The sequence below is a fragment of the Filicampus tigris genome, chromosome 4 (assembly GCF_054856515.1).
Source record: "Filicampus tigris isolate MCC_2025a chromosome 4, RoL_Ftig_1.0, whole genome shotgun sequence".
NCBI lineage: Eukaryota > Metazoa > Chordata > Actinopteri > Syngnathiformes > Syngnathidae > Filicampus > Filicampus tigris.
Genome location: NC_141220.1, coordinates 63576 through 71228, shown reverse-complemented (window position 1 = coordinate 71228; position 7653 = coordinate 63576).

The window sequence follows — 7653 nt, the reverse complement described above, 5'->3', positions numbered from 1 at the left end:
CCTCCTAACTTGCCGACGATGTATGGAAGGCCCCCATCTCCTGCTTTAAGTGAATGCGACCTGCAAAGTCACTGCTCCACAGATTACTCTCTCGGTGAGCCCGACTTTCCCGCTTCACAGCAACTAGGACAAGTTCACTCAAGTCGTTACTGTGACCAAATTACCATGCTAACTCAGTCCCTTCCAGCAACATTAACATCCACAACGCAAGTTAGTGCAGCTCCCAAGCAGCCACTTCCCACGATAACAAGCATATTACAGTCACCAGTGTCTACGTTATACCAACCCACCTATCACATAATGTATCCAACGGTGACAGCCGCAAGCATCCAGTATAGCAGCCCAGCTCCACAGATATCAATTCAATACCAGCCTAGGCAGGCAGTCCCCGCCTATCCAGCATATCAGCCGTCTTCAGCTGTGATAACGCCAACTTGTCGACCCCTGGCTCTATCTGCGCCATATTACCAGATTTCACACCCCCCTCCTGTACTGCCACAACCTCTGTACCAGTCTTCACCAGCTGTAACTGTGCAGCCGTCGTTGCAGCAGCGAAGTCACCAGTCAGGTCCACCTCTACAACCTGTCTACCACCCGATGCACATTATGGCCAATCCAGCTCCGCAAGTGCACAATGCCTCTCTGCCACAGCACACCATGCCGCAATCCTCAAGCAGTTTCTTCCTGCCAAAGCAGCCTGTTCCTGTACCTGAGTTGCCAAAGTTGGTTCGTGACAGCGAGAGGGAGTTCACCGACCTCAAGATGGCGCTAGATCACCTCCTTGAGCCCCATACAGAGCTTTCAGAGCACTACAAGTACCGTGTACTCATGGAGCACTTGGTCCTGGATGAAGCTAAGCTAATAGCTCAGTCCTGCCGGCATTATGCCCAACCTTACACTGCTGCGATGGAGGCATTACAGCGCCAGTATGGACAACCTCATCAACTCGCACAGAGTGAGATCGCTGCAATTCTAAATTCCCCTGATGTTAAATCAGGAGATGTAACAGGCTTCCAAAACTTCTCCCTCAGCGTTAACTTGCTAGTAGGAATGCTGACATCATTGGAGGGACCGGATGGGACAGAAACAAAGTCGACTGGTCATGTTGACAGACTGCTTACTAAGCTGCCAAAACACATGAGAGACAGTTTTGTAGAGCACCTCCAATCACAAGGCCGTCTCAACACAAACCAACTCAACCCTTACAACCTCAGGGACCTCTCTAACTGGCTGAAAGTCAAGGCAGAAGCACAAAGGCTTTCGGCTAAAATGGCACAGCGCCACCGTCCCGGAGAGCCCCATGCATCCAAAGGGGAAAGATACGCTCCTGCTTCCAAGCATCGAGTAAAATCTGTGTCTGTGTACCATGGCTCCGATACCACCAAACCTGATGACAGTCATCCTACAGAGGCGAACCGTTCTGCTACCAGTTCACCAAAGTCCAAGAAGTTATGCCTCTTCTGCAAGAGTACTGAACACTATTTGTCACAGTGCACCGACATCGTACAGCGCCCAACAGAGGAAGTCAAAAAGTGGCTCGAACGTAGTAAGCGCTGTTGTAAGTGTGGAAGGACTAATCATCTACCTGAGGCTTGTACCTTGAAGAAGCCATGTAGAGAGTGCCAAGAGATTCATCTAAGTGTTCTTCACGATGTGGCCAAGTCGGACTCACGTGTTTACCTCATCACTCCACGCGGCCAAGCAGCATTCGGCGACGGCAAGCAGGGAAGGAAGGTGTACCTTAAGGTGGTCCCCATCACAATAAGTAATGGACGCAGATCGGTGCGGACACATGCCATTCTGGATGATGGGGCTGAACAAACGATAATCCTACAGGATGCTGCTCAGAGGCTAGGCCTCAAGGGTCAAACAGAGACCCTCACTTTAAGGACAGTTCGCCAAGACGTCATCCACCTTACTGGTGAGTCTGTCTCATTCCATGTAGCCCCACTATCACATTCAAAGGAGCGCTACCTCATTGAAGATGCTTATACAGCAGGCCAATTAGCTTTAGCGGATCAGTCCTATCCCAAAGCTCTTCTACAGAAACGGTACTGCCATCTTCGTGGTCTCCCCCTCCCAGACTTTAGCAGGGCGCAACCACTGCTACTGATTGGTGCGGACTATACACATTTGATCACCGCTAAAGGGCCGGTGAAATTTGGTCCAAAGGGCAGCCCGACAGCAATCCATACTGCCCTCGGGTGGGCACTACAAGGTCCGGACACTCTGGCGTCTACTAATGTTGCTTCGTGTTATCTCACCTCGCTCATGCCAGCATCAGATGACCTCTACCAACATGTTGAACGCCTTTGGCAGCTAGACGTCCTCCCATTCCGTAACGAGAAGCTAGCAGCACGATCCCGCAGGGACCAGGAAGCCCTAAACATCCTTGAAACCCGCACCGAACGGGTCAAGGTGGGTGACATGCTTCGCTACGCCACACCACTACTTCGTGTCAAAGGTGCCCCGTCACTCAATACCACCCTCGAAGCAGTATTGCCCCTCCTTCGGAGAACTGAGCGGCGCCTACAAAGAAACCCATCTCTAGCTACTCAACATGAGGCAGAGATTCAAAGACTCATAAGTGGAGCATATGTTGTCAAGCTCAGTGAAGATGAGATTCAGCGATCTGATGAGTCATGGTTCATACCTCATCATCTCGTCCACCACAATGGCAAGGCCCGTCTGGTGTGGGACTGCTCCTTCATCCACAATGGCCTCTCACTCAATGAACAGCTCCTGGCAGGTCCCACCCTCGGTCCATCTCTCATCGGTGTCCTCCTGAGATTTCGTCAGTATGCGGTGGCCATCAGCGGGGATATTCGAGCAATGTTCCACCAGGTCCGCCTCCTGCCTGATGATCAGCCACTTCTGAGATTCATTTGGAGGAATCTGCAACGTGACCGGCAACCTGATGTCTACCAGTGGAATGTCCTGCCATTTGGGACGACTAGCAGCCCCTGCTGCGCCACCTTTGCACTACAAAGACATGCTAAAGACCACATAGAAGGTAATGAAGACATTCTGCAGTCCATCGAACAGTGCTTCTATGTGGACAACTGCCTACAGAGTCTCTCAACAACTGAGGCAGCAAAGCTTCTCATTGACAAGTTACGGCAGGTCCTCGCTTCAGGCGGGTTCGAGATTCGGCAATGGGCGAGTAACATTTCAGCAGTTGTGGCTCATTTACCATCTTCGGCCCGCTCAGAGAGCACAGAGCGGTGGCTTGCAGAGAAGAGCCCTGACTCTCAAGAGCCAGCACTCGGTTTACGGTGGCATTGTCCAACTGACCAACTGGGGTTCCGAGCCAAACCTTCCGAGAGCCACCCACTCACGATGCGACACGTTTATAAAGTGCTAGCCCGCCAATACGACCCCCTTGGCATCATCATTCCCTACACAATAAGGGCAAAGGTTCTTGTTCAGAAATTGTGGTCGAAGAAGAGGAGCTGGGATGATCCAAACCTACCTTCTGAGATCATTGCAGCCTGGTCGAACTGGGAGAGTGAGCTTCCGGAACTGGCAAAGGTGTGCATTCCCCGAACATACGCTCCATTGGAAGTCGCCACTGATGCCACGGAGTATACACTCCACGTTTTCTGTGATGCCTCGGAGCAGGCGTATGGCTCAGTCGCCTATCTTGCCACAACAATTAACGACCAAATCCATGTCTCCTTCGTCATAGCCAGGTCTAGAGTAGCCCCGAAGCGCCAACAGTCGATGCCACGTCTGGAACTCTGCGCAGCCCTAACAGGAGCTCAGTTGTCTTCACTGATCCATCGAGAGCTCACTATCCACATCAAAGAGACCTATCTCTGGACCGATTCAACTACAGTCCTGACTTGGCTAACATCTGAGTCTTGCAGGTTCAAGGTATTTGTTGGGACCAGGGTCTCTGAAATCCAAGACCTGACTGCTTCCCACGCCTGGCGGTACGTGAACACTACGAACAATCCGGCCGACGACTTGACGAGGGGTAAGACCGTGATGGAGCTGGTCAAGCCAAACCGTTGGATCCAAGGCCCTGCATTCCTTCGCTCTCCACCACACAATTGGCCTCAAGCCCCAGACTCAGTTAACACTGTCGACTCCCTGGAGCTCAAGCAGAGCGTTTTCTGTGGCCTTGTGCAGATCTGCCCTCCAGATATGGTTCCTGACATTGCACAGTTCAGCACCTGGGTTGACTTGTTGGAAGCCACACAACAGTTGTTTCACGGGGCGGCTACAGATTCGTCAGATCCTTCTTCTACTACACGCCAGGCAGAGGTCCACCTATTCAAGTCCAGCCAAGCCGAGAGCTTCCCTGATGACGTCAAGCGCCTCACATCGGGTAAGCCTGTCTCTCCCAGCAGCAGGTTGAGCTCACTAGCACCAGAGTTGGACCCTGAATCCGGTCTTATTCGAGTTGGAGGACGACTCAGGCATATCGAGTCCGGTCCTACTGACATTCACCCAGTCGTGCTTGATCCCAGCCATGCTGTTACAAGACTCCTCATCAAAGACACGGATGCTCGTTTGCTCCACCCAGGTGCAGGCAGAGTCTTCGCCGAACTCAGGCGGCAGTACTGGATTTTACGTGGGAGACAGGCTGTGAGAAAATATCAACGAACCTGCCCAGAGTGCACCAAATGGAGGGGAAAACCGTCAGTCCCATTGATGGCAGACCTTCCTCCAGCCCGCCTTAGGGTCTTGAAGCCCCCTTTCTACTCGACAGGAGTTGACAGTTTTGGCCCTTACCTGGTCAAAGTTGGTCGCCGAAGTGAAAAGCGATGGGGAGTGATCTTCAAGTGCCTGACAACACGTTGTGTTCACCTAGATCTGCTGGTGGGCCTTGACACAGACAGTTTCCTTCTGGCACTGAGAAGGTTCATAGCTCGAAGAGGAACTCCTGCTGAGATGCTCTCAGACCGAGGAACAAACTTCCGAGGGGCCGAGAGAGAAATCAAACAGGCGTTCGCATCTATGGTCCCAGAGCTTCAGGAGAGACTGTCTAAGAACCAGATTCAGTTCCGCTTTAATCCGCCAGCAGCACCCCATTTTGGTGGTGTCTGGGAACGTGAAGTACGATCAGTCAAGAGTGCCCTTGTGGTCGTTGTTGGATCACAGTCCCTTCAGGAAGATGTCCTTCTCACCCTTCTAATTGAAGTTGAGAGTATCCTTAATGCCAAGCCCTTAGGCTATGTTTCATCAGACGTTGCCGACCCGGACCCAGTGACGCCGAACATGCTGCTCATGGGGCGGCGGGACGCCTCCTTACCTCAAGTATCCTACGCTCCGGACACACTCACAAAGAGACGATGGCGCCACTGTCAGATGATGGTGGACCACTTTTGGACCCAATTCATACGTCACTACCTACCCTCGATGCAAGCCAGGCAGAAGTGGCGGTGCCCCACTGATGACATCGTTCAGGACGCAGTTGTGATGATCGTCGATCCCCAGTTTCCACGAGCGCAGTGGCCGATCGGGAGAGTCGTTAAGTTGGTGGAGAGTGCTGATGGACGTGTTCGGTCTGCTGAGGTTCGAATCGGAGAGAAGACCTACCTACGGCCAGTGGCACGGCTGGTTCAGTTACCAGCGATTCCAGATGTGGACAATGTTGTTCCAGGGACTCTCGCAGCACCTTCGGACATTTAGTATCCTTTACATAATAGCTGAGCTATTCTGGGGGCGGCTGTTATAAATTCCTCATTACTGCTTTGTTTGCACATGCATTGTTTGCTGTTTAATTTGTGTGCTTTAGCATCAGGCATGTTTCGGGCAGCTAATGGGTCCTCTTTGTTTTCGTTGATTTAAGTCGGGCATATTGTTGGACAGAAAAAGGGTCCTATCGAGCCCGTGGTCCGTTAGCCGTTAGCGATTAGCGGCGAACTCGTGCGGTTTTGCGGTCGTGTGTATGCGCCGTGATGAGCGAGCTGTTGTGTTCTGTGAAGTGGATTGAAGTGCGATTAAAACCAATTGTTCTCTACCATCGTGTCCGGCCACGCTTTTGACTCGAGCGACTGTTTGGATGAGGTGCTCCTGCGAATCTCCCTAAATACACCGACAGTCCTAGCTCTCCGCAACACTAACCTTTGAAAAAATATTTGAAAAAATATATATCAATAGGTTCCTGGGATTGATTGTCTGGACTGTGATAAGACGAATAAATGTGTCAATGGCAGTGAGCGAGTTAATAGGGGAAAGCTTTCGAAAGGGAGTCTTGATGAGAGGAGTGTGTGTCACTGGTTATGCTGTACATGCAAGGTGACCTTGTGTGGCTTCTAAGCCAAGCTTGTCCTTTTTTTTTCCTTCCCAATACTCAAACTCTCTAAGTCTCTCTGCTCCCTTCAGCTGATAGAAGGTCTGTTTCTTTGGTCTACAACTTTTTTTCCTTCTTTTCTTGCTGCCCACTATGTTGTATGTCATTAAGTTCACTTTTCATATTGTGTTGCATGAAGCAATTTTTTTTTTTAGGATTTCATTGGCATGAATAAAGGTCAATAAAGGAGTTTTTGTTTATGTTCCCCATAAGCAATCAATGAGCCTTAATTGGATCAGAGTGACATCATTCTGCAGATTCTCTGTGAGATTGATGTGTGGTCTGTGAAGGACTTTTATTCCAGTTAACATGACCACCTATCACTCATATCTCCTAATAAGACCTGGTAAATTTTAGGTTTTCATTATATCCACAGAATCCACTTAAATTACAAAGAGCATTTCTAGTTTTATTTTATTTCTCTTTACTTATCCCTTCACCGCTTTATCTTTCTCTCTCTAGTTATATCTCTCGCTCTCTCTCTCCTGATGTATGTGTACGAGCAAGTTTGGACGCTATAATTTGAGACTTTGGTGGACATAAGATTGTGAGGGAGGTAAATAGTGGATTATTGAAGGATTCAAAACCTGTTATTTGAAGCATAATGCTATTTAATTTAATCTAAGATTCTCCTATTTTTCTATAAATCATTGAATGGCCTCGCCCCGCGTACCTCTCTGGGCTCCTCCACTCCTACGCACCTTCCCACAGCCTCAGGTCTGCGGACCAGGCGTTGCTCGAGGTGCCGAGGACCAAGAGGATTCTCAGAGGGGATCAAACCTTATCGGCTGCTGGTCCTTTGGAATTACCTCCCATTTGGATATTCAGCAAGCCCCCTCTCTGCCCACCTTTTGAAACCCAGTTGAAGTCATATTTCTATTCTCTGGCTTTTGATCCGACCTGAGAATGACAGCTTTTCAGCTGTTTTCCGGTGTCTATTGTATATAGTGTTTTATGTTAATTTAGTGATTCCATTTTGTTGTATTATGGCTATTTTGTGGTTTGTACGTAAAGTGCTTTGTTACAGCTGTAGCTGCTTTGAAATGTGTTATATTAATACAATTGTATTGTATTGTATTGAGGCAGCACGGTGGTCGACTGGTTAGCTAGTCCGCCTCACAGTTCAGAGGTCGTGGGTTTGATCCCGGATCCGGCCTCCCTGTGTGGAGTTTGCATGTTCTCCCCGTGCCTGCGTGGGTTTCCTCCGGGTACTCCGGTTTCCTCCCACATTCCAAAAACATGCATGGTAAGTTGATTGGACACTCTAAAATGCCCCTAGGTGTGATTGTGAGTGCGGATGTTTGTCTCTGTGTGCCCTGCAATTGGCTGGCAACCAATTCAGGGTGTCC